General features: G+C 47.4%; 1 pseudogene; it reads left to right on the top strand.

Moving 5' to 3' along the window:
* Nucleotides 1-22762: 22762 nt before the first annotated feature.
* On the top strand, nt 22763-23135 carry LOC143824819 (ubiquitin-like FUBI-ribosomal protein eS30 fusion protein pseudogene; annotated as a pseudogene).
* Nucleotides 23136-25106: the final 1971 nt, after the last annotated feature.

The following is a 25106-nucleotide window of genomic DNA, read 5'->3' as shown; positions in this document are numbered from 1 at the left end:
TATTTTTAACCCAGAATTCTTTACCCATGGGGATCTAAGGAGGGGTGTGTGTGTGTTACGATTTAAACAGGAAAAAAGAAGAAGAAAGAACAATGGACATCCAAGGCTGGTCATAGATCTACTGGGTTGGGTCACTCATGGTCACAGCCATAAGGTGTACCTATGATTCCCCGCTCCTCCACATGCAGCCAGCTGGGTGTTTCGGCACAGGGTATCTCTGCATCCTTGGAGCCCGGGCTGGGCTGCTGTGTCTGGCAGCTAGTTTAGTTTTCCCTTGAGAAATGATGGGAGAGGATGTCATCAGAAGTGGTCTAAGGATTTGCAGGGCCCTAGCAGTTGCAGTGGAAGCAGCTGGACTGGGGGTGAAGGGTGCCCCCTCAGTGGAAAGGGGTATCACTGGTGAGACTCCTTAAAGAGGGAAAAGTGGGGAGAAGAGAGGCTAAGGCCTTGATCCACAGGGGGAAGGAACCACACGTGGCCCCTGGAAGTGTGGGACCCAAAGCATTTGTTACATTGATAATCCAGCTCTGGTTTTCACGCCTACAGTTGGAATTGTGGGAAGCAAGGGGTCTGCTTGTATAGGAGTGCTTGTGTAGCTATGCTCTAGTCTCAGCAAACATGTTGAGAAGTCCTGTTTATGCTTCTTCCTGAATAAAGAGGTTTTCTTCAACAAAGTCTGCTTATCGGGAATATCGACCGGAAACTCACACACTGGCTCTCCAGTTACAAATGCTGCCGTTCTCCCCACCCCCAAATTTCTTTAGTTAGCTCAGATTATATGAAATCTGTCTCTACAGCCCATTGAATGATCTCCTCTTTCCTTTTCTAACCACAACCTTGAGAGAGGTCTATTAAGATTCAGACTGTATCGCTGAAGGCAATGGAGATCACTAAGTAAGTGCGCATTCACCGTAAAGGGGAGGCATGTATTTTTGGCCCCGGCCAAAATTGTTTTGGGGAGAAAAAAAACGAGCTGTTTGGCTGAGCTCTACTTATTGACGTGTCTCTCTTTCTGTCCACTCACTCCATTCTGCTGGCAAGCCCTTTAAGAGGCAGGGAGGCGTTCATTTCCAATCCAAACGGCTCTTTTAACCGTGGGGCAGAGTGGGCAATCCGTCAAAATAAAATAAACAAGCCAGCGTTCACAAGGATGATCTTCAGAAGGCTGCTTTCCCCGGGTTTTCAAAATACCACTCGAGGTATGCTCCCGCCAACTCCCCTTTCGTTATATTTACTGTGGCTGTAAGAGCTTCTTAAAACATCAGGCAAGCTGCAAATTCCGAGATGCTGACAACAGATGAACAGCGAGATACGCTCTTCAAACGGCACTAAAGGAAGGGAGCAGGGCTAAAAGCCTCCAAGTAAATCTCCCTCATAAATTTCCCTAACTGTGAGAACATGTGGGAATCGCATCACCGTAGCAACAATGTCATCTCAACAATGACAACATCAGGGATTAACTTTCCCCAAGTTAGTTCTCCTCCTCCTCCTCCTCCTCCTCAGAGCTGGCACTAGAGGTTGGTGGGATTGATTGGTTGTCAAGGAACAGGCCTGCAAAGAAAAAAGAAGAGGCAGAGACACCATCTTTAACATCAGAGCCTAAAACCTAGCCAGACTCTATGTTGTGAGTTTGCCCTGGGATAATCTGCTGCTTTATCATAGAAGATTTGCTGCAGCCAGGATAGGGTTGTCAACACAGCCTGAGCAGATGCTGTGAGATTTTGAGGTCACTGTCTGAGGATGATAGAATCTGGAGAGGATATGATATCATTTCCACTTGACACTCTAGGAATCCTAATCTTAATGATAAAGAGCACTGAGAAATGGGGATAATTCCTAGAGTGTCATTATGGATTCCATTTTTCAAAGCATTTTACTCTTATGCCTCTATTTTTGAGTGTGGGGCGTTGGGGCAGAAGGCTAGTGTTTACCCACTGTGGGTGGTAAAACAACAAACATAACCCTTGCTCTCAAACAGGAGTAAAGTTTTCCAGAGACCTTTCCTTCCTGGGGACGTGTTCCCCATGGAGGGCCAGTTGGGGGGCTTGGAACATACGTTGTTGGAAGGACCATCAGTTTTGTATATATATGGTATGATGTGATATCATATACCTGTTGCTGTATCTTTGGAAGAAGACATGATGTATTAATTGGGGGGAAAAAGGATTAATACCTTTATGTTAATGGAGGTTCTGATACTGTCAGACCTATTTCAAAAACAAATTATTTGGGAGTAGATACTGTTACGAGTCAGTTGTAATTGTCAAATGCTTAAACAAAAACCTTGTTTTCAATTCAGAGAATATGCTTAGCATTGTATTTTATACGATTGACTCAGCAATCCGTTTACCACCGTATTTGTTCCTCCACAGGTAAGCATTTTCTGTATAAGATCGTTTATTATTTCATTTATACATTTGTTGATTTTTGTACTTATGTGAAAAAAAGTTCAAGTAATTCAGGTTTGGCTGCTGGATGTTAGGAATCTAGTGCCAGGTATCGGTAGACAGCTCTGCCTTCCCTTTGAATGGACAATTGTTTTCCTTCATCTGCACCTGCCATCCCTCCAAAATGTGCCATTTTCACAGACTGGAAATGTTATTGGTGTTTTTGTGTGCAAATGTCCTCTGTTTTGGTTCAGCAGTAGCAGGTGGGTAGGTAAAGAGCACAATGTCCCCGTTCTCATCAAAAGTAGGAAATGCACAATTAGGATTTCTGAGCACATCTGTGACACATTCTATTAGAAATGTAGTAGAGGAGCTGCTTCCTTCTTAAGAGTGTAAGAATAGCCCTGCTGGGTCAGATCAGTGTCCATCTAGTCCAGCATCCTGTCTCACACAGTAAGGTAAAGGTATCCCCTGTGCAAGCACCGGGTCATGTCTGACCCTTGGGGTGACGCTCTCTAGCGTTTTCATTGCAGACTCAATACAGGGTGGTTTGCCAAACCGTGCTTTGGGAGCAGGAGTTTAGCAAGCTCTAAGGATCAGCATTTGGGGGACAAACTCACACGAACACACAAAGATGCCTTAAGCTGTATTATACTTAAACTACAAGGTCAGGATCATCTGCTCAGACTGGCAGTGGCTCTCCAGAGTCTCAGGATGAGGTCTTCCGTATTATGTCCTGCCTGGTCCTTTTCGACCGGAGATACTGGGGATTAACCCCCCCCCCCAAGAGGACATTGTATAGCAAGTCTCTTTTTCTCACCCCCCTCCCATTTGTCTTGATCACCAGAAAAAGATCCTGAATGGTTTGTTTCCGTTTCTCCCTTCCAATCACCCAGCCCATCCTTTTTGGAGGCGTGAGCTTCCCTCCCGGAGATCTGGAATGACGGCCTGCTTATGGATGCGTTCTGTATGCAGAAGAGGTTCCGCCGTTCCCTGTTAACTGCAGGATAAACAGTCCTCCCTGCGAAACATGGCACTGAGTGATGACCGGCAGACGCTCTCTGTTGCTCTGGAGATAAAAGGCACAGGCTGGGAGCTCAGAGGCATTATGCCACAGAGAGTGAAATACTGCTGAGCGGCAGGTGGGTAAGGGTGCTTCAGCGGCAGAGAGGGATACAGGCAGGGAAGATCTCCCCTGCCACTGGGAAGGGCCTGAATTTCCCCTTTCTCACTGCAAATCAGTAGCCTGACTAGAGAGTGGAGGGGGACACCAGATTTAAGAATCATAGTTGGAAGGGACCTCCTGGGTCATCTAGTCCAACCCCCTGCACTATGCAGGACAATCACAAGCCTATCGCTCATCCACTGTCACCTGCCACCCCCCCTAGAGCCTTCACAGAATCAGCCTCTCCACCAGATGGCTATCCAGCCTCTGTTTTAAAATATCCAAAGATGGAGATTTATAGGGTGGGGTCATGGCTCAGTGATAGATCATCTGCTATGCATGCAGAAGGTCCCAGGTTCAAGACCTGTCGCCTCCAGTTAATAGGATCAGATAACAGGTGTGGTAAAAGAGACTGGAGAACTGCTGCCAATCAGAGTAGACAATGCCGACCTTGACAGACTCAGTACACAGCTCCATCTTTTCAACTACAGCAAAGACTATTGTCATATGTCCGTTGTTTCTGCCCTTCCCTTCTACTTTCCATTTCTCTCCCCACCAACAGACCCCCTGTCAGGTAGATGGGGCGAAGACAGCTCTGACAGGACTGCTCAGTGAGAACAGCCTGATCAGGACTGTGACTAGCCCAAGGCCACCCAACTGGCTGCTTCTGGAGGAGCAGAGAATCCAACCCGGCTCGCCAGATTAGAAGCCGCCGCTCTTAATGACTACACCAAGCAGAGAAAGCTGAGCAACAAAACATCGGCGAGGAAAAAGTTTCCCTTTCTCACCTTCCTCTTGATCAAGAATCGTAGGAAGAGGCGGCCCAGTGCCGGAGAGGGCTGCCTTTCTAGTCGGGATGCGTGCCAAAGTCAAGAAAGTTTTCTCGTATTTCCCATCTTCCTTTTGACGGTGAGATCAGTCGTCATTTCTGCAAAGCAACGGAGACCTTTTGAACTTAGTGAATGAATCATGAGGCCCAGTTTACACAAGGACACATTAAAGGGTGACCTTTCTAACAATGACAAATGCCCGGGTCGGAGGGAAGGCACTGCTGGGTTGCTTGACATTTGCTCCCTCCCGGGTTTGCCTTTCCCTTGACATCTTTGCTCAAGCTTTCGGTTGGCTGGTGTCTTCACCTGTGCAAATAACAGGCCACCTCCCGGAGTACCCAGAACTAATGAATGCAAAGGGAAGAAACAATGCAAAGAGACACCAAAGAGATTCACCTAAAATGGCTGGACTGAGGCCAGAGGTTCCCAGGCGGTCTGGAGCAGGGGTAGTCAACCTGTGGTCCTCCAGATGTCCATGGACTACAATTCCCATGAGCCCCTGCCAGCAAAAGCTGGCAGGGGCTCATGGGAATTGTAGTCCATGGACATCTGGAGGACCACAGATTGGCTTCGGGACATGGCCCCTCCCTGGTTACCTTAGATAGTCAGGACTCTCTTTTTCTTCTCATCCTAGACATAGTTGTTTCTTTTCATAAATAAACACTGTTTTATTCTTCAAGCGGCTTGGTGCTTCGATCCTCTTTGCCTCTCTAAACTCTGCCTTCAAGCCTGAGGGTAAATGCTGCAGTGGGATGGAGGGAAGACCACTTCCTTGCCTGTTGAACGGGCCTCCACATTTGCAGGACCAGCTGCCAAGACTAGAAGAAGAAGAGTTGGTTCTTATATGCCGCTTTTTTCTACCCGAAGGAGGCTCAAAGCGGCTTACGATCACCTTCCCTTTCCTCTCCCCACAACAGACACCCTGTGGGGTGGGTGAGACTGAGAGAGCCCTGATATTACTGCTTGGTCAGAACAGCTTTATCAGTGCTGTGGCGAGCCCAAGGTCACCCAGCTGGCTGCATGTGGGGGAGTGCAGAATTGAACCTGGCTTGCCAGATTAGAAGTCCGCACTCCTAACCACTACACCAAATTGGCTCTCTACCTGACTAGCTCTAACTGACTACCACCGAATGAGACTTGGCAGCTACACACCACCTGCCTGCACTAGGAGGGAAGGAGGAAGAAGGAATGGTTTGCATCCATCCCCACGTTGGAGGGCTGCTGGGTTCCTTTGGCCTTTCCTTTGTCCAAAACGGGGACACAACGAGCGGGCCTGGTTTAGTATTCTCATCCTTCCTCTTCTTCCCCCTACAATTGGAGCTATTCATCTATAACATTTGTAGCCTATTAAGTGGGAAATACAATTTCATAGCTACAGATAAGAGATTAGGCCGATCAATTTCTCTCCGCAAATCGAGCTGAGATTAAAAGGGGGAGGGGGGGGGTCCCTGTTTCCAAATTATGATGTCGCCCGATGTGTGGTCTGTTGGTTTATTGAATTGCCCTTCCAGCGACGTAGCTGTTACCGTGCGATATAATTATACTTTTCCAGGCGAGAGCTTCTCAACTCCAAACCGAAGGGGCGCGTCAGGTGCAAAGACCATGTGAATGCCTAGTGAGATACACAGTTCCTGTTAGAAGGGTGGATAAGTCATTGATACGCACATGCTGTATTTTAGGTTAAAGGAGGAAAAGGTTTATTTCTGGAAGGACATTTCTGATAGAGCAGAGGAAGAAGCAAGATAGGTGCTGCCTACACCTCTAGCTCAAGGAGAGAGAGTGACGGAGAGAAGCTTCCGTGAAGAAAGAGGAAATTGCCCAGAGAGTATCAGTTTAAGGCCCACTTAAAAGATAAAAAGGTCCTGGACTCTCTGACTAGTCTAACAGTCTTCTTGCTGCCCCCTTCAGGGTCTTCTTCCTCCTCCTAACTTTGTACACCAGACATTGCCTGTTCCAACAGTCCCACCCATTTTAATACATCTTTTGCTTGAAATAATCCCAGTCTAGGGTTTCCAGGTCTGGGTTGGGAAATACCTGTAAATTGGGGCTGGAGCTTGGGGAGAGGGCAGTTTGAGGGTAGGGAGGGAAAGTCATAGGGGGAAATAAAACCAGAGTTACTGGATCTCTATTAAAAAAAAAAACCCAGCTTCTCTCCCTGCCCCTCCCTCCCGTTCTTCCTCCTCCTCTCAGGAGTCTGACAGCCATTCCCGAGTTATAATGACTATGGATCTTTTCCAAAGCCCGACTTGCTCGCTGTCATTCATCTGCAAATACATTATCCAGAAACTCACAGGGGAGGAACGGAGCCATGCAGGGGAGGGCGGGCATCCTGCTTGCTGTGGAAAGACGGATAGCTCAATCCTGCCTTAAAATGCACATTTGACAGGAAGGCCGGCTTGGGTTTCTAGGGCTGCCAACCTCAAGGTGGGACCCAAAGGTCTCTGAAACGACAGCTGAACTCTAGACCGGAAAGATCATTTTCCTAGGAGAAAACGGCCACGTTGGAGGGGAACTCTAGGGAATTATACCCTACTGAGAGGCAAATGAATGCTTGTTAAGCTTCTATTAAAGTGATAATAGGTTTTTTTTCTCCGAGCAGTTGGCAACCTTGTGGTATATCCAGATTAGAGCCTGGTCACTCCTAAAGGCCAGGGATTATTAACAGGGCCAGGAAACCAAATGCTAATTTCTTTCTTTCTTTCTTTCTTTCTTTCTTTCTTTCTTTCTTTCTTTCTTTCTTTCTTTCTTTCTTTCTTTCTTTCTTTCTTTCTTTCTTTCTTTCTTTCTTTCTTTCTTTCTTCCTTCCTTCCTTCCTTCCTTCCTTCCTTCCTTCCTTCCTCCCTTCCTTCCTATAGCCTGTTCTCCTCAGATCTCGGAAGCTAAGTAGGGCCGGTTCTTGGAAAGGAGACCACCAAGCAAGACTGTGCAAAGGAAAGCTATGGCAGAACATTTCCACTTCTCCCTGGCCTTGACAGCCCCTTGTTGGGTTCGCCATAAGCTGGAAGCTAAGCAGGGTCAGTACTTAGATGAGAGATCACTGAGGAAGACTCTGCAGAGGAAGTCATTACCAAACCACCTCTGCTTCTCCCTTGCCTTGAAAGCCCCTTGCTGGGGTCACCAGAAGCCCAGGGCAACTTGATAGCATGAATATACCTATCTATCGCCTCTCCCTTGCCCCAGTTTCTTAGACTCTGCACGATTTCCGACTCACTTCCGTTCCAACCCAATCCGGCTGCCACTCTGCGCTTAAGATACGCTTTCAGTCTCTGTCAAAAAAAATTTTTTTTTTGCACACAGCATGTTCCTGCGAAGGGTCTGTGTTGCCCCAGCATTTTTATGTGGGGGAGGTGGGGATCTGGGAGCATATGTGAGGGTGAGGAAGACCAACACTGTCCCTGCTGCTGTGTGATGCCACTTTCTCAACTTGCCTTGCAGACATATGCTAGCTGGAAGGGTGTGTGCAAGAACTTTTACGGGGCTTGACTCAGCTTTTTTCCCCAGGAGCAGGCACAGGAGTAGAAGAAGAAGAAGAAGAAGAAGAAGAAGAAGAAGAAGAAGAAGAAGAAGAAGAAGAAGAAGAAGAGTTGGTTCTTATATGCTCCTTTAACCTACCTGAAGGAGTCTCAAAGCAGCTTACCATATCTTTCCCTTCCTCTCCCCACAACAGACACCCTGTGGGGTGGATGAGGCTGAGAGAGCCCTGATATTCCTGCTCGGTCAGAACAGCTTTATCAGTGCTGTGGAGAGCCCAAGGTCACCCAGATGGCTGTATGTGGAGGAGGAGTGGAGAATCGAACCCAGCATGCCAGATTAGAAGTCCGCACTCCTAACCACTACACCAAATTGGCCCTGCTGGATCAGACCAGGGAGCCATCTGGGACAGGATCCTGTCTTAGCCAGCTTCGTATGGTGGTGAAGGGCAGCAACCTCTAATCTGAAGAACCAATCGGGTTCAATTCCGCACTCCTCCACTCCCCTTCCCACCCCTTCTAGGCCCATCATTGGCTATTTTTCAGGGGGAGAGGGTTGACCTGACCATATATGGTCACGTTGTTGTTAGTTGCGAAGTCATGTCCAACCCATCGCGACCTCATGGACAATGATCCGCCAGGCCTTCCTGTCCTCTGCCATTCCCCGGAGTCCATTTAAGCTCGCATATATGGTCATAACCCCTGATAACAAATTTAAATTATCTATGCAAAAAAGTAATTAACTCCCACCCATTCCGGAAACCATTCCAGAAACCTCCAGTGTTTCACGAACCCCTGGTTGAGAAAGCCTGGGCTAGAGAAACAAACTCCTGTTTGGATTTTTAATCCACATTTTCATGTGTTGCATATACTGATGTGGACAGCTATCTATTTTTCCTTTTGCTTACCAGGAACATTATTATCAGAGTCAGATTGGGGGCAGGGGGGACAGCATGTTTTTAGCTATGAGAGGTCTGTAGGAGACCATTATAAAGCCGTTAAAACGTTTTCCGTCCTCGCAATTTCAGCAACGAAGAGTAGCCGCTGTAACGTTATCCAGTTGTCAGCCGGGAGGTGCAGATTAGGTGCCTGGGTTGGCTGACGAAGGTCATGCTAAGTAGATGCACAGCTTGGGATGGAGTCATTCGGAATGCAGTGCAAGCCCTCCGTGGCACGGGAATGACTTGTGCTTTGAACAAGGCCAGCGTGGTTAGATCTTTGGAGATTCCCTGCCTGTGGAGACACAGGGTTGTTCCTCCAAGGCAACAATATCTCAGAGTCTCTCAAGGAGGGAGGTTAAAGCGGCCTGCCTGTGGATTTGCGAAGCCAAGAATTGCGTCTGTGATTCAATCTTCAGCTCCCTTTCATCCAGGAGGAGTGAGTAATGGAGCCCCTTGAGTCGTCCTCCGGTACATTGGCTCCTTGTACCTTTCATCGGGATCCCTCAAAGCATTGATAGGGAAAGAGACATTTAGGAGTGGGAGGCCGTGGAGAGGCAGAGGACAGCGAGCGTCCGCTGGTAGGAAAATAAGAATAAGAAAACCAACAGGTGCGCCATGCAGAGAATATCGATGCCCCTGCCTGTTCCGTGCAGGAGTTGCAGAAAATCAAAGGAGCAGGCCGATAATAAAGGGGGTGGCGGGCGAGAGGCTGGAAACTGGCAGGAAGAGTGAAGGGAAATAAAAAATGGAGGAGAAACAAGGGTCTAAACATGATCCGTCATTACCGGAAAAGAGCCCATGAAGCTAATAAAGCAAAAGAAAAGTAATTACTTCTGACATCTCCTGAACCATTCTTCCCTCCTGCCATACTTCTTCAACCGGAGCTATTTATATATGGCTTGGTTTTGTTCTCCGTCTCCTGCTTCAAAACAGTCGTCTCAGTTCTTGGCGGACGTCTCTGGGCCGGCGCCGCGATTTTTATAAAAGCCATTCTTCTTCTGCTGTCCGTTTGTTTTTTTTGAGTCGATTGCTTCCATTTTTCACACCTCCTCTCGCCCTCTTTATCATCCGCAGCCTTCCCCTCCCCTACTTCCACCTCCAGGGAAGTTATGTTCAGATCCACAGGTTGGAGGATGAAAAAACAGCAGGTAGGAACCCAGAAACGCCGGAGAGGAAGTGGCTTGGGTAACTGGGAGGGGGGCCGGAAGGGGCCGGCTCCGAGGCTGGTCTGAAACAAAGTGCCAAACACAAGTTGAGGTGAAGCATGAATATGCAGAATCATAGAGTTGGAAGGGACCTCCAGGGTCATCTAGTCCAGCCCCCTGAAGAATGCAGGAAATTCACAACGACCTGCCCACCACAGTAACTCCCATTCCATGCCCAGGTGGTGTCTTCCCCAAAACCAGGAGGAGTGGATAGTTTAAGAGGGAGAGTTAGGGCTAGGGAAGAGTTGGCTCTCAGCCAACTCATAGAATCATAGAGTTAGAAGGGATCTCCAGGGTTATCTAGTCCAACCCCCTGCCCACCACAGTCACCCTAATTCCATGCCCAGATGATCCCCCCCTAAAAAAAAAAACACACAGAATCCCTGGCCAGTCTGGTCTGGAAGACGTTTGCCTTCTGACAATCAGCATTTCCCTGGGCATGCAACTCTTTCCCACTCAGTTTGATAGGACCCCTCACTGCCATGACACCTTCACATGGATTTGATGTGGATTTTCTTTCCACTCCCTTCCGCATGAAGAGGCAGAATAAATATTCAAATGCGTATTCAGGTACGTATTGCCGAGAACAGGGTAAGATGGGATGACGGTGATCATTCAGCCAAATAGATATGAAATGTCATCTCGGATAGCCAAGGAAAATATGTATTTAGTCTTTGGCATTTTCAGTTTGAAAGGATGTCTGCCAGCTGAACTGGGAAAGGCCTCTTTGTGCTTGGTGCCTGAGGGAGCTGCTGCCAGTCAAAAGGAGATGGGGCTGCAGGAGATGGATGCTGGCCTGACAGGGGGAGGTGATTTCCTATTACCATATCTTAGCAATAAATCATGTGCTCTGCCGTCCTGAAGGTCACCTCCAGCTAAAAGGACCTCAAGGCCTGGCGAAGCCTGGAAACTGGTGGGAAGGTTTGGCATGGGGACATAGAGAGTGAAGCCAGCAATACATGTGCGATAACCATAGAGTTTTACCATAGAGTTTCCGGAGATTCCTAGAATGACTGCCATCATGTTTGAGTTATCTCAGGAAGAAGAAGAAGAGTTGGTTCTTATATGCTGCTTTTCTCTACCGGAAGGAGTCTCAAAGTGGCTTCCCTTCCCACCCTGACAGGAGGCTGTTCTGCAGAGGCCCCCTTCTCTGCCTGAAGCCTCAAAGAGCACCTGTTGCACAGACTTGACCAATCCGGCCTCGGTGGACTAACCATCTCTCAAGATAAGCCAGCTCCCCCCCTTGGGGACCAAAAACACATTTGAGTGTCTAAAAGTCTGTTTCGGAATTAATGGAAAAAGCCCGTCGCTGTTCTCAGCTCGACAAGCTGAGAAATTGGAGACGTATAAAACAGGCAATTGACTGTATGCTAATTAGTCATAATTTATTTTAGGAATACATTATTTAGGACCACGCTAGAGGAATAAATCAGTGGTGCCATTAGCACCCATGAGTTTCCTCCCCACCTTTGGGAGCGACTTAAAAAATTCAAAAGGCCGAGGTTGGGAATGGGAAAGAAATGGCATGAGGCATAAAATAAAAATGAGGCCGGCTAGTTGTGAGCCAACCCCCTTGGATTTTACTGGCCCAAGCTTGTTTGGCATCAGACAGGTTCCCACTCATTCACATCATCCTTTTCTCCCCATCTATGATGGGGAACTTTTCCTGTGTTATCACAATGCCATGATCCCTCAGGCTGGACTCCAGTTTCCTGCAGGGAATTCAGCCAATGACTGAGTAGGAGCTGGTTTTCAATTAAACTACTAAACGTAGAGCCAGTAGCTGTTGCCCCTCACCATGGATGGCAGAGTGATAGCGACCAAAGGCTGGTGGGTGATCTTGGGCCAGGCACAGTTCACCCTCCGCCCCCCCCCCCCCGCCCCACTCGCCTTGCAAGGTGACTGTTGTGGGGAAAGGAAGGCTGTTGTGCCTTGCTGTTGTGCCGACGTTTACTTTTCAAGGATTTTTCTGGCCTCCTTGTACGGTGGCCAGCAATGCCACCGTACCAATCCATCAAAAACCACTCGACGCAACAATGGTATTAAATGAAACTTTATTAAAAGCCAGAGGAAATGGAAATGGAGGTTTTCAGCAGCCAGCCGGGCGATAAATCCCAGGTCTGCTAAATGCCTGCTGGAATTAAACCATGTTTAGCATTCTCTGAAAGGAGAAAATAAGGAGGATGAGATCACGGGCTGTCAGCTCACAGCGAACTCATAGTGACCACACAGAATTGTCCTGCCTGCCTCTGGGTAGAGATTCTGGACTGCCTCAGTGGTCTTTTGTCCAAAGACTGACCATGGCCAACCCTGCTCAGTTTCCAAGTTCAATCAGGCCATGTGTGTCATGTTCCATCAAAAGAGCCAGCTTGGTTTAGTGGCTAAGAGCAGCAGTTTCTAATCTGGAAAGCCAGGTTTAATTCCCCGCTCCTTCACATGCAGACAACTGGATGACCTTTTGCCACACCAACAGTTCTCTCAGAGCTCTCTCAGACCCACCTACCTCGCAGGGTGTCTGTTGTGGGGAGAGGGAGGGAAGGTGATTATAAACCGCTTTGAGACTCCTTTGAGTCATGAAAACTTCTTATGATGATGATGACCCTATGAATTAATGCCCTCCAAAACATCCTGTCCCTAATAGCCTTGCTCAGGTCTTGCCAACGGAGGGCCATAGCTTCCTTGAATGAGTTCATCTTCTTTTCCTGGTGCCTTCATTTCCTTGCTAGCATTGTTGTCTTTTCCAGGGTCTCTGGTCTTCTCATCGTGTGACCAAAATCCAATAGACTCAATTTAGTAATTTGAGCTTCTAAGAAGAGTTTGGTTTGTCCTGCTGGAATTCCTCTGAGTGGAAGCTCTGTAAAGAAAACATCCCTGCTGAGAAGGCCCCTGCTTCTCAACCTGGTCTGCTCCACCAATGTAATTCCAAAATTTTCTGTGACCACAGGAAGCTGCATTGTATCTACTGGACCAGGCAATGGGTCTCCCAGTGGTTTATAATGGAACTCTCAGCTCTGATTGGCATCAGCTCTCCTCAAGCAGAGATCTTTTGCATTGCCTGTCATCTTGTCTTTTCCACTGGAGGTGCTTGGGGTTGAAACTGGGCTTTTCTGCATGCCAAGCTGCACCTAGTGGAGTTATTTGTGCTACCCTGTGGCTACCAATGTTAGAAGACATTGCGCAAAACGAGAAGTGCACATTTGCTCAATGTATTCGGGGAGCGAATCGTAGCTTTTGGGAAAGAGATTGCAGGGCTAGAGAATTATAATAATTTCCCAATGGCTCTATACATTGCCACCTGGCTTCCTAACAGTCAGATTCATTACTCTTGCACTAAGAGAAATAAAAAAAAGCCTTGCCTTCAGAGCATGTAAAATCTGTTGACTGATCAAGGGCTTAGAAGCCGGTGTCGCTACTCCATATCTGACAGCGTCCTCTAAGCAAACTGAAGTGATATCTAATTAATTATATTTTCTGGACCATTAGGTAATTGTGTTAACAGGAACGAGGGCTCCTTTCAGCTTCTCCGCAGCTATTAGGATCCCGATCCCCAGCCTTTCACACGCTGAAAGAGATTCCGCCAGCCCCCCATCGTTCACGTGTAATTCCTTTACAATCCAGCAATCCCGACTGAAGGACAAAGTCTCCCATGGCGTCTGTAATCTCCAAGGAGGAAATGGCTCTGCATATCTGGATTTTCTCCCCTCCCACCACCCCAAGACCAATTTAATGCCATCTTGATTAATTGTGTGTTCCACCTGGAAGGATCAACCTGTGGTATTTTGTTCAGAAGCGGTAATAATGGGGTCGAACGGAGACTTGCCTGAATGGAGGCAGTTCTCCAAGGTGCTGAAATGTTAAGACGAGGAGTTCGGTACACAACAAGACCTCTCTGTGGATCAGGGATTTCTAATTCTCAGAGGAACTGCACCATAGAAGGAGCTGAGGCAGGAAGAAGAAGAAGAAGAAGAGCTGGCTATTTGTACCCCACTTTTTGCTACCTGAAAGAGTCCCATAGCTGGCTTATAATTGCCGGGAGACCCTCCGCTATGGCCCCATAAGCAAGGTCAGACACCAGGCTTCGCATGGAAGAAGAGTAGGTTTATATACCCCACTTTTCTCTGCCTTAAGGGGTCTCAGTGCTCCTTACAATTACCTTCCCATAATCTCCCCACAACAGGCAACATATGCGGTAGATAGATATGCATTGGCAAATTCCTCCTTTTGATTGGTTGTTTTTATGGTGTTTGGATGCCGTTTGTACCCAAAGCCAGACATCAATGTTAATAGCAGCACTGCTTACCAATTCCATTGCTTTTCCAATCCCAGAAAAACTCAGCAGGTGCCCCCCTCTCTCTCTCCCCTCCCCCTCAGTCAATCTTTTCTTTCACTCCTATCTGCCTTTCTTCCCTTGCCTCATTCAGGATGGAGCCTAATTTCCAAAAACCAGGCTTCTCTCTTCTTCGATCCGGGTCGTTTCCAGCCCTTGAAAAAAAAAAGCCTCAGATTTTATTGAGAAGATTTTATCGGCTTCTAAAGGATAACAACAGGCAAATGTAAGCAACAAATGCATTAGGAAGGGGAGGGGAATACAATTCAACAAGCTCCAGTCCCTTCTTACCATTCCACCAGCATAGGTTACTGGAGCTAAAAGGCCGCAAGAGAGTTCAGTGCTGCACGACAGCGCCACCCCTTCAGCTGGCCAGAGAGTTGAACTGCAGCTCTGCATGGATCAGGTAACCTGCTACATGATCTGTTTAAGGGGAGATTCCGAGGACTGAACCTGGTGCCTTCTGCATACAAAGCAAATGCTCTAGCACTGAGCCATGTCCCCTCCCCTCCCCAAAAGCACTCTAGTCAATGAGCATGATCCATTGGTCTGTTGACCGCTAGTTCCTGCACCCTCCATGTACAATTTTCGTCAGCTGCGTGACCCAAAAGCCTGGTCCCAAGACAAATCTAGTGAAATAAAAGGGGCCAATCCCCCCCCTCTTTTAAAACCTTGTGATAAACTTGTATTATAATTTGCAAAAGGAAATTACACATTTCCTGGGATGGTTAATTAGAAGGTCTTTGTTCTTTTATTTTTATGAATCATTCATGCTCTCTTATCTGCCTGAAAGGCTGTTGCACAAATGTCAACATTAGGAATCTTTTTTTTTTTCTTTCTTTCTTTTTTGGGAAGGGGAGGGGGGCTTCCCTTCGCTCCCTCCGCCGCCGCCCTGCCAGGGCTATGAAATGCATTGACAAGAAGGTAAATATATGTTTAATTTTATCCAGTTCAATTTGTGCTGAATGCATGTTAATTTGGGAGGGGGGGGGGAGAGAACAACATTACAGGAGACTTCTCGCTTTATTTATAGAAGCCGCTATAATTTGGAGGCATGACTCGACTGGCAATGAGATGTGGTAGCTGATCTCCAGAAACATCAGAAATCTTAACAGTCTATTAGACTCCACGGAGGCTTCTGGAGGGTTCGGCATGGATGAATGAGGTCCTGTTTGAAAGACTCTGACACATCGCAGTATATCCCAATGGTGTAATCTTGGGCAGACTTTCTCCAGTCTAAACGCTTTAGCATTCGCTATATACAGAAGTCACTAGACATAGCTCTGGCTTGGATGGCCCAGACTAGCCTCCTCTCATTAGCTCTCAGAAGCTAAGCAGGGTCAGCCCTGTTTAGTACTTGGATGGGGGACCACCAAGGAAATCCAAGGTTGCTACACAGAAACAGACATGGATAAAACACCTCTGAATGTCTCTTGCCTTTAAGCACAATTCTGCATATGGTTCCATGGCATTTCTAGCCCTTCACAACCTTAGAGTCAGTGGTTGTCTTGGGGACAAATTCCATAATCCAATCCGGCCTCAAGAATGATGGAGGGTGGGTTGTCCTCTGTTCATTCCTGATCCAAAGGCCCTCACAAAACGATTGTCATGGTACAATGGCTTCATGTTGATTCTGAAGGGCAGGGAAGAAAGAAGGAAGAGCTATCAAAAAGGTGAAAGGTCTTGTTCAGCAGAATGGCCCAAGTCAAGTTAGCCCATCCTTTTATGAATTTGTGGGTACTAGGGAGGAGAAACTGACTCCCTGACCTAGCCTGCCCTTCCTATCCCAGAACTGCTGTAAGAAAGTGATGTAGTGAAGGGCCAGCTGTGGAAACATTACATGATAGCCAGTGGTTGGACTAGAATTTGGAAGTCCAAATATGCACTGGACCATTCAGCTATCTGGTAACCTTGGCCCAGCCCTGCTCTGTCAGTCTAACCAACTTCACAGGATAGCTACAAGGACCAAATGGAGGACCAAGAACCGTGCAGTTCTTACTTACCCACAACAAAGAGATGGGACTCTATCTCTGGGGCAGTGATGCTCTATATTCTTGGTGCTTAGGGGGTGACAGCACTGCTTTGGAGTTCTAGCCCCATTGGTGGGCCTCCTGATGGAACCTGGGTTTTAGCCACTGTGTGACATAGAGTGTTAGACTGGAATTGCCATTAGCCTAACACAGCATGTCTTATGTTCATTTTTCTGGAGTAGTTATGCTCTGTATTCTTGGTCTTTCTAGAGTTCTGGCCTTCTGGGAGGGCTTCTGGAGTTCTGACCCCGCTGGAGGACCTCTCGATGGCACCTGGGTTTTGGCCACCATGTGACACAGGATGTTGGACTGGATGGGCCATTGGTCTGATCCAACATGGCTTCTCTGTTTTGTTTTTTGCTGCCCTGAGCTCCTTGGAGAAGAGGCAAGATGGGCAGGGGGATAACACCAGAGTACACAAAACTCGGTAAATGTCTCTTGAGCCAACTGCTCCTTAACGAATGCCAGAATCCCGGCCCTTGTTTCCTGCTCCAACAAGGAGAAGTTCTACCCAATCACCTTAGGAGAAAAACTTGGTCTCCATTGTTGCCTTGTTTGATTCTTTCCCCCATGCTCTGTGGGGAACGCTACAATGGTTCTCTCCCACCCCCTGTGCTCAATCAATCCCTTATGCTGACAGCTAGAAGATTACAGTCACCTTGAGTCCCATCTCGTCCCGGGAAAACTCCAGAGAGAAATGCACACGGATGTATTAAAAGGTCTCCATAGCAACTGGGACTTCTGGGAGTTCCCATAAGGTTGGGCTGGGAAGGAGGAAGAAGACTCATGCTCCAGCATTCCAGACACCAAGATAACAACCTGGAAGGGAAGGTGGGGGGGGGACGGGGGGGGGAGAAGGTTGGGGGAGGGGGGGGAGGGAAGCATCTTCATTAGCGGCAACATTCCTTCCAGCCATAACATATAATAATGTTTGATTAATATCGAGCAATCTGTCACCGATGAGAAGCGTTTCCGTAGCTGTCAGCTCCCAGTTAGTAATTAGGTAGTTCATCCGTTTCATGGCTTTTGTAACAAACACTGACAAATGTAGAGGCTGCAAGGGAAGAACAAACAAGAACACCCCGGGAGGGGGGGGGGAGAGAGGAGAGAGACAGTGACTGCCAGGTGAAAAGCACTTAGAGAAGGGTAATTACCAGTGAAATATCCGTCATTAGGAGTCACTTCGGTGTAGTGGTTATAGGGCTGTGAGCGGGAATCCCCAGGTTCGAATCCCCCTCCTGCCATGAAGCTTGTGGAATGTCTTTAGTCTCTCTGTCTTTGTCTCTCTGTCTCTGTCTGTCTCTCTCTCTGTCTCTCTGTCTCTGTCTCTGTCTCTGTCTCTGTCTCTCTGTCTCTCTCTCTGACTCTGTCTCTCTGTCTCTCTCTCAACCTTTTCAACCTTCCAGGAGCATTGAGAGAATAAAGAGGACAAGGGGAGAACCATGTATCTCATACCATCCCATGATATGGAGGTGGGAGACAATGGGACACAGGATAACGAATGCCATCTATTTAAAATCCAGCCATCCTGGGCTCCTGAACCAAGGACAAAAATCTCAAGGGCCTCCAAACCAGACAAGACACGCAATTGGTTTGCATACGAGTTAGCATCCAAAGTGAGGTTATTAGACATCAGGGGGTATGGTGGATAAGCTCATTTCCTGACACCAACTCTGGTTTTTGGGACAGTTCCTCCTTATCAACAGTGTCCAGTATTTCAGTCTGTTTACCGTGTCCCATAGAAGTTGAGGCAATCCTTTGGGTAGGGAAAAGCGGCATATAAGAACCAACTCTTCTTCTTCTTCTTCTTCTTCTTCTTCTTCTTCTTCTTCTTCTTCTTCTTCTTCTTCTTCTTCTTCTTCTTCTTCTTCTTCTTCTTCTCTTTCTCCTTCTCCTTCTCCTTCTCCTTCTCCTTCTCCTTCTCCTTCTCCTTCTCCTTCTCCTTCTCCTTCTCCTTCTCCTTCTCCTTCTCCTTCTCCTTCTCCTTCTCCTTCTCCTTCTCCTTCTCCTTCTTGGAGAAGTCATCTCCTTAAGATGACCCAAGTCATCTCCTACCTGCCCAGATGTGCAGCTTCTCTCTGCTTCTCTCTAGCCGTCTGTTTCAAAAATACACTAACTGGCTGCAGACGACATACTTAGGCAATACTTAGTCAACAATATTTCTTGAAGGCATGCCTCTACCAGTACTGGATGGCTCACTGGTCAAGATGGTCTTCCCTAGCACTGACCACACCTGTAAGTAGGTAGCAACCAGAGGTTTTTCCTCACTGGGGCCTCCTCACCTTTTGAACACTTATCTCTACTCTTAATCGACCCCAAAATTCTAAAATAGCTGGCAAGCCAAGCTGTGCTAGATATGATGTTAACTTCCCTTCACCCATCTGCTAGGGCCTGTGCAGGAATTCAGCACGAAGCACGGAAAACAAATTAGGACATCCATTAGAGCTACCCGTTAATTTCTCCCAAAACAAAAATTCAAAACCAAGTTCGACATTCCTATTCAGGAAAAGCGTCCCATAAATTTTGAAGAGGGCCGCAAGAATTTTGCTAAGGACGACGACACTCCCGGGCCGAATTCTGCACGCTCCAAATGTTCATCAGCCAGAAGACGGTGGAACTTTTCACTTGCACCATATTTTATTTTGCAAGCCCAGAATCATGGCATATTGTTACAGTCCATTGTAGGCACAATTGACTTAATTTGACATCATTACCCACTCGGAAGCGCTGGCTGGACTTAATTACATATCACTCCCCATTCAAACGTGTCGACTTGACCTAATCGCACTTTGTTTGCAAAGACCTGGCTTTAATGTGCATTATTTCTCATGCAAATGCACAGACTCTGATGGCCCAATCGGAACCACTGGTGTTCTCATCAGAAGTTGAATGCTGATTTAAACCATTGTGATACAACGGGTGTCATGGTGCACCATTGCTTGCTTTCACCCTGTGAATTGAAGCAAAAAACATAGAATCATAGAATCATAGAGTTGGAAGGGACCTCATGGGTCATCTAGTCCAACCCCCTGCACTATGCAGGACACTCACAACCCTATCGCTCCTCCACTGTAACCGGCCACCCCATTGAGCCTTCACAGTATCAGCCTCTCTGTCAGATGGCTATCCAGCCTCTGTTTAAAAATCTCCAAAGATGGAGATATTCAACATGCTTCACATACAGTCAGCTGGCTGACCATGGGCCTGTCCCAGTTCTCGCAGAGCTCTCTCGGCCTCACCTACCTCACAGGGTGCCTGTTGTGGGGAGAAGAAGCCGCTTTGAGACCCCCTTCAAGGGATGAAAAAGAAAACCCAGCTCTTCTTCTCCTTTTGTGACTCCCCTCAGGTTGTTGACCCGTTGAGCTGAAGATCACTGGCAGAGACAGTCCTGGGTCCGATAGACCAACAGCCTGGCTCAAGGTGAGGACGTTCTCTCTGTTTACATTGGGAGGAAAAGTTGTTTACAAGGAAGCCGTATGGAACCGTGTCAAATGGCTCACTTTAGCCAAGATGTATTACACCGCCGCTACCCTCCCATTCAATAATCTCAGTCATTTGTCTTCATCAAAGGAACAGAGAAAGTTGGTCTGTCATAGTGCAGACGCATCAAATGCCTCTTTGTTTTCTCTTTCTCTCCCTCCCATAGGGAGCATAGCTACGATCTCGGAGGTGAGGGCATAATAGAGGTGTGCCCTTTCCCGTTTATCGTTGGGTGAGTGGCAGGGAGTGGTTGGGTTAATTTGGCAGGGAAGGGCAGCGTTTGACACTTGACAGTACCTGATCGGAGGGTTGGGGGCTCTTGTTTCTCCCCAGTCCCAATAAAGCTCAGGTAGGCACCAGTTTGGTAGCATTTTTGCCTGGAACTGGAGAGTTTAGTTCAGAGAACATGTAGCCAGCTGGGACTGAGGGATGGATTGTTTTGATTTTGCAAACGCAGAATAGCAAACTGGGGAGAGAGAGAACTCAGCAGATTATAAAATTGGGGAGGGGGAGGGAATTCTGCTTCTGAAAATATCAGAAAGTGTGCAGTAAGAATACCTAGTGGTGCCGACCGAGGGTTCATTCATTAAAATATGTCTTCTTTCTTTTCTGATATGGAGGAAATTGACATGTTTTCCAAACGGCCAGTGTAAAATAAGCTGGCATCTTGCTCAGAGGCTTAGAGCGAGCAGCAGGACAAGCCGTATGGAACCTTGTGTGGTCTCTCACTGGCCCTGTGCCGAAGGCCTAGAACTCATTCATCCACTGAAGCAGTTTATCAGGGCAGCTGGGAAACTTGGCCACAGAGCGTCTTTTGGAACCCGCAAGCAGTTGTTCGCTTACCCCAGACTTTATCTACCACTTCCCATTGGGATCATTCCAAGAAGTTTATATTTCTGTTTCATCTTTTAATTAACTTCAAAAAAAAATCGCATGGTTCAAAATTCTTTAGGGTGATGCAAAACGGGGAAGATCACCATTAGCAAATGAAATGCAATTAAAGGCGATTACGGGCACCCGTTTAGGGAAGGAAACCTTGGACAGGATCCAAGAAGAAGAGTTCAAAAGCTGGGAAACACAACTTTACTCCATAAATTATAAACAAGTGGATTGCAACTAACCAAAGAGCACCAGCTGGGAGAAAGGCATTCTGTATGCATGCCTAGAATTCGTCCACGTTGACTTATAAATTAGTGCCCTCTTGCCTTATCTTTAGCTATGATGTTATGATCTGTCTCTTGCTCTCAAGGGATCAGTTCCTGTCCATAGCAAAGAGACAGGCAGTTGTTGTGAGTCTTCCTTGACTCTGGGAGAGATCTTAACACAGATCTTAACAATTGTAGTCCATGGACATCTGGAGGACCACAGGCTGACTACCCCTGCTCTAAGGCGATCCTGGGCACAGAGGAGAAAATGAAAGGTTTAGGCCAGGAAAGGGGGGAAAAAAACAAGAAGCAGAGAGGAAAATCTCTATTGAGATCCTATCGGTGGTGCTCACATGATACTCAAGGAGGGACGAAGCAGTTGTGTTCCTTCACAGTTGTGTCTTGTCTGTGGGGATTACCCTCTGGAATTTCAGCAGAAATATATTTGGATGCCTCTTCATGTTTATGGCCTTTATTCCAGGCGGGTTGTACTGTTCCCGCCCTGCCTCATCAGGAAAATTTGGAGCCAGCCAAATGCAGTCAACTCTGAAGTAAATTCCACATGATAGTTGGATTTACTCCCTGAAAAAATATTCAAAGGATTGCAGCAGCTGTTTGGTTATGCAGAGATTCAGCTCACACACAAAAATACGTTTTCTGCCTGATTTCATCATCTGGGCAGGGGTGGAAATAAAATTGCTGGGATGATGATAATATTCCCTTATTTCATTCCTGCCTGGTATCCTTCTGCCCTTATTTCCGGTTTCCTCTCTTTCCATTTTTACCCCTCCTGATTGTTTTCCCCAGGATTGATCAGACAAGGCGTTCCAACCAATCAGGGATCACGCGGGGAACGGGATGAAATGCCAAGGCCCGTAATTGGCCGGGTTCTTGCCACACGATGACATCATGGAAGCCTAACAAGATCAACTGAGGACAGCAAAGAGCCTTTTCTTTGTCGAAAGGGATAATCCCGGCTAATCAGGGATCACATACCGGAGCAATTAGATCTGGCTACATGGAAATCTCCATGAAAGCAAATCAACCCAATTTGGAAAGAGAGCTAGAGACGGCATGCTAAACAATGCTATGCAAACAAACATTTCTGCGGGGCAATTATCCCCCTTGAAATCAAAATAGGGTGGGTTTTTATAAGGCGGCCGGAACTATTTCCCTAAACAGTGAGTTACATTTGGTCCTGGCCTTGTTTTGTTAAGGCTGTAATATCAGTGAAATGTTCCATCCTACATCTTTCCCCAAACAGCTTGGCACGCAGCTGTTGTGCGATGTTGCTTCCTCATCTTTGTTTGGAAGAAAATCTCATTTTCTCAGCTTTTCTCTCCCCCAACCCTTTTTTTAAAAGGTATTTTGAAACAGTAAAGCTAATCTTCCCTTCCTCCCCAATCCGCCTTGAAAACAGCCGGGGAGCTAGCCCCTTTCATGTCTGCCATGGCCAATCCATTATTAATCACCATAAATCTGCTATAATCTCGACAAACATATTTCCAGTCCTTACAGATGCATCGGTGCCAACTTTCTCTCGTGAATCCCGTGGCAGGCCAGCGATTGTCTTCTTCCTCTTCAGAGCGGCTTTTGCCGGATGAAATATTGGAACAATATTGAGACAATAAGTGGTCTGCGTCTGCCTCTCGGCCATGTGTGTTTGCACAAGAAAAAAAAAAACAGAAGGGGGACGGGGGAGAAGTTTGCTGCAAAATGAAGTTCCACTTTTCTCTCCATCTTGGCACGCCTGTTGGAAGTGGAACCATTTGTGCATAAAACTGGCACACCGTTGAGGCATCTGGGCAAGAAACAGTGGCTCACCGAACGGCTCACATCGAGACCTTGGAGGGGCGTGGCACCTTAGGATCAAGTGCTTCTCTTGGGTGGGATTCCCTTGGAAGAGAATGCCGTTGTTGTCCATGTGGTCAATGGCCTCACGGCCATGGTGGTTGCTGCCCACATGCTGGGTGACAATTCCATGGCTCCTTGGCTCGTGCTGGCCAAGTGAGAGGCTGGACTCCTATGGTTTCAAAGCAAGAGAAGAAGAAAAAAGAAGAGCAGCCATGCTAAGAGGCGCATGCAGGACAACCGTCGTTTTGCCCACATTGTGCCAGACTTTGGCCAGAAGAAGGGTCCCGATGCCAACTCCTAAATCACACCCTATGGACCTAATAAATCTGATATTTGCTTGGGGGGGGGAAGAGAAGTTCCAGCATTTCTAGATGGTTCTCAAGGGGGGGGGGAAAGACATACAGGGCTGGTTTGCCATCTCTTGCCTCCACTTAGCAGCTCTGGGCTCCCTTGGTGGTTGCCCATCCAACTACTAAGCAGACTGATCCTACTGAACTTCTGAGGTCTGAGAAGAACAAACTAGCCTGGGCCATCCAGGACTACTTGCCAAAGGTATAAAGCAGGGGTAGTCAACCTGTGGGTCCTCCAGATGCCCATGGACTACAATTCCCATGAGCCCCCTGCCAGCATTTGCTGGCAGGGGGCTCATGGGAATTGTAGTCCATGGGCATCTGGAGGACCACGGATTGACTACCCCTGGTATAAAGGATGTGATGGTCTCTGGGTGTGCAGAGGTTTGCAGAATATCTGTTTGATCTTGTTAAACTTCAATACTTAATTTTTTTTTAGATTTGATCATTGAAAACTAAGCTTTCTTCAGGACCTCTCTCTATAACTTAATTTGCCCTTTCTTTCTTTATTTTCTTTATTATATTTATATACCGCCCTCCCTGGAGGCTCAAAAAATCAAGATGTCAACAAGATCCTTGACAGGCTGGTTTGTTTGTGGGGTTCCTCTGCATGTGCCGGTTGCCATTCTCCAGGTGGGGCCTGGAGATCTACCCATATTTTAACTCATCTCCAGATGACTGAGGTTGGTTCTCCTGGAGAAAACGGCTGATTTGGAGGGTGGGTTTCAGAGCACGGTCCCCTACTAAGGTCCCTCCCCAAATTTCCAGGACTTCCCCACTCCAGAGTGAGCAACCGTCCCTGTCGCCCTTCATCCTCACCCTCTTGCAGCCAAAATAATGCTATTGCTTTGTTATTTCACGGTTGCATATTAGGTTGCTGATTGGCTGGTATTACCCATGTGACTATGCCAGAAAGAAGAAGCCAGCTGGAATCTGGAGAAACATGAAGAGGACAGAAGAGGGGGGGAGACCTGTTAATGGGATTGTTAAAGAATTAACATTCTGTCCCTTCATTTTGCGGGGAAAGAATATCGCTGTGCCCCTTCCTCCAATCGCTTTGTTTGGCTGGCGGCCAGAGGCAGAAGTCTGTGTTGTGCCCTCCCCAATCAAGGAAAACTCTTTTGTAAATGGGTCAAGTTTCCCTACGCAGAGAAATGCTGGGGCCGGAAATTGCAGATGGGCCGCGGACTGACAATAAAGAGAGGGAATAGGTATTTATAATCCTTTGCTAATGGCATGCTGGCTAATCCACGGAGCAACACATACAATTTGTATAAATTATTAGTTGCTCACTTCACGATCGGAATGAATATCTGGGCACGGGCTGGCTGCGAACAAATCGCGGCGCTCGGATTTGGCCGGCAGAGACGGAGACGTGTGGCTGAGTGCGGCAGAGCTCCCGGGGGGGACTGTGGAATTAGAACGTGCTCTGATAGTTTACTAGGGTGTGAAACTTTCCTGCAAAGCTTTAAAACACACACGCACACAAACACACAACTTGGATGCAACGCTTCAGACATGCAAAGATGTTGTACTTGGCTTCCCTACTTCCATCTCCGGCTCTATCCCTGACCCATATTGGTTCTGAAAATCAGCCAGATGGCAAAAGCCTGATGCCCGATGAGTAGGGTCACCAACCTCCTGGTCATGGCTGATGATATCTGGAGATTGCCCTTGATCTGCTGTTGACAGAGATCAGTTCCCCTGGAGAAAATGCCTGCTTTGGGACGTGGATTCTATGACATCGTACCTCACTGAAACCCGGCCCTTCTTAGGCTCCACCCCCAGAATCTCCAGGTTTCTCCCAACCTAGAGCTGGCAAACATACTAATAACTGGATCCAAGACGTTCACAGGTATCATGCCTAAATTCTTGAAGACCAGCTCTTGGTGCCACGAATTTGGAGATGGACTGAAATATGC

This window comes from Paroedura picta, chromosome 15 (assembly GCF_049243985.1).
Source record: "Paroedura picta isolate Pp20150507F chromosome 15, Ppicta_v3.0, whole genome shotgun sequence".
Lineage (NCBI taxonomy): Eukaryota > Metazoa > Chordata > Lepidosauria > Squamata > Gekkonidae > Paroedura > Paroedura picta.
Note: the sequence above shows the minus strand (reverse complement) of the source record. Positions and strands in the feature narration are given on the sequence as shown.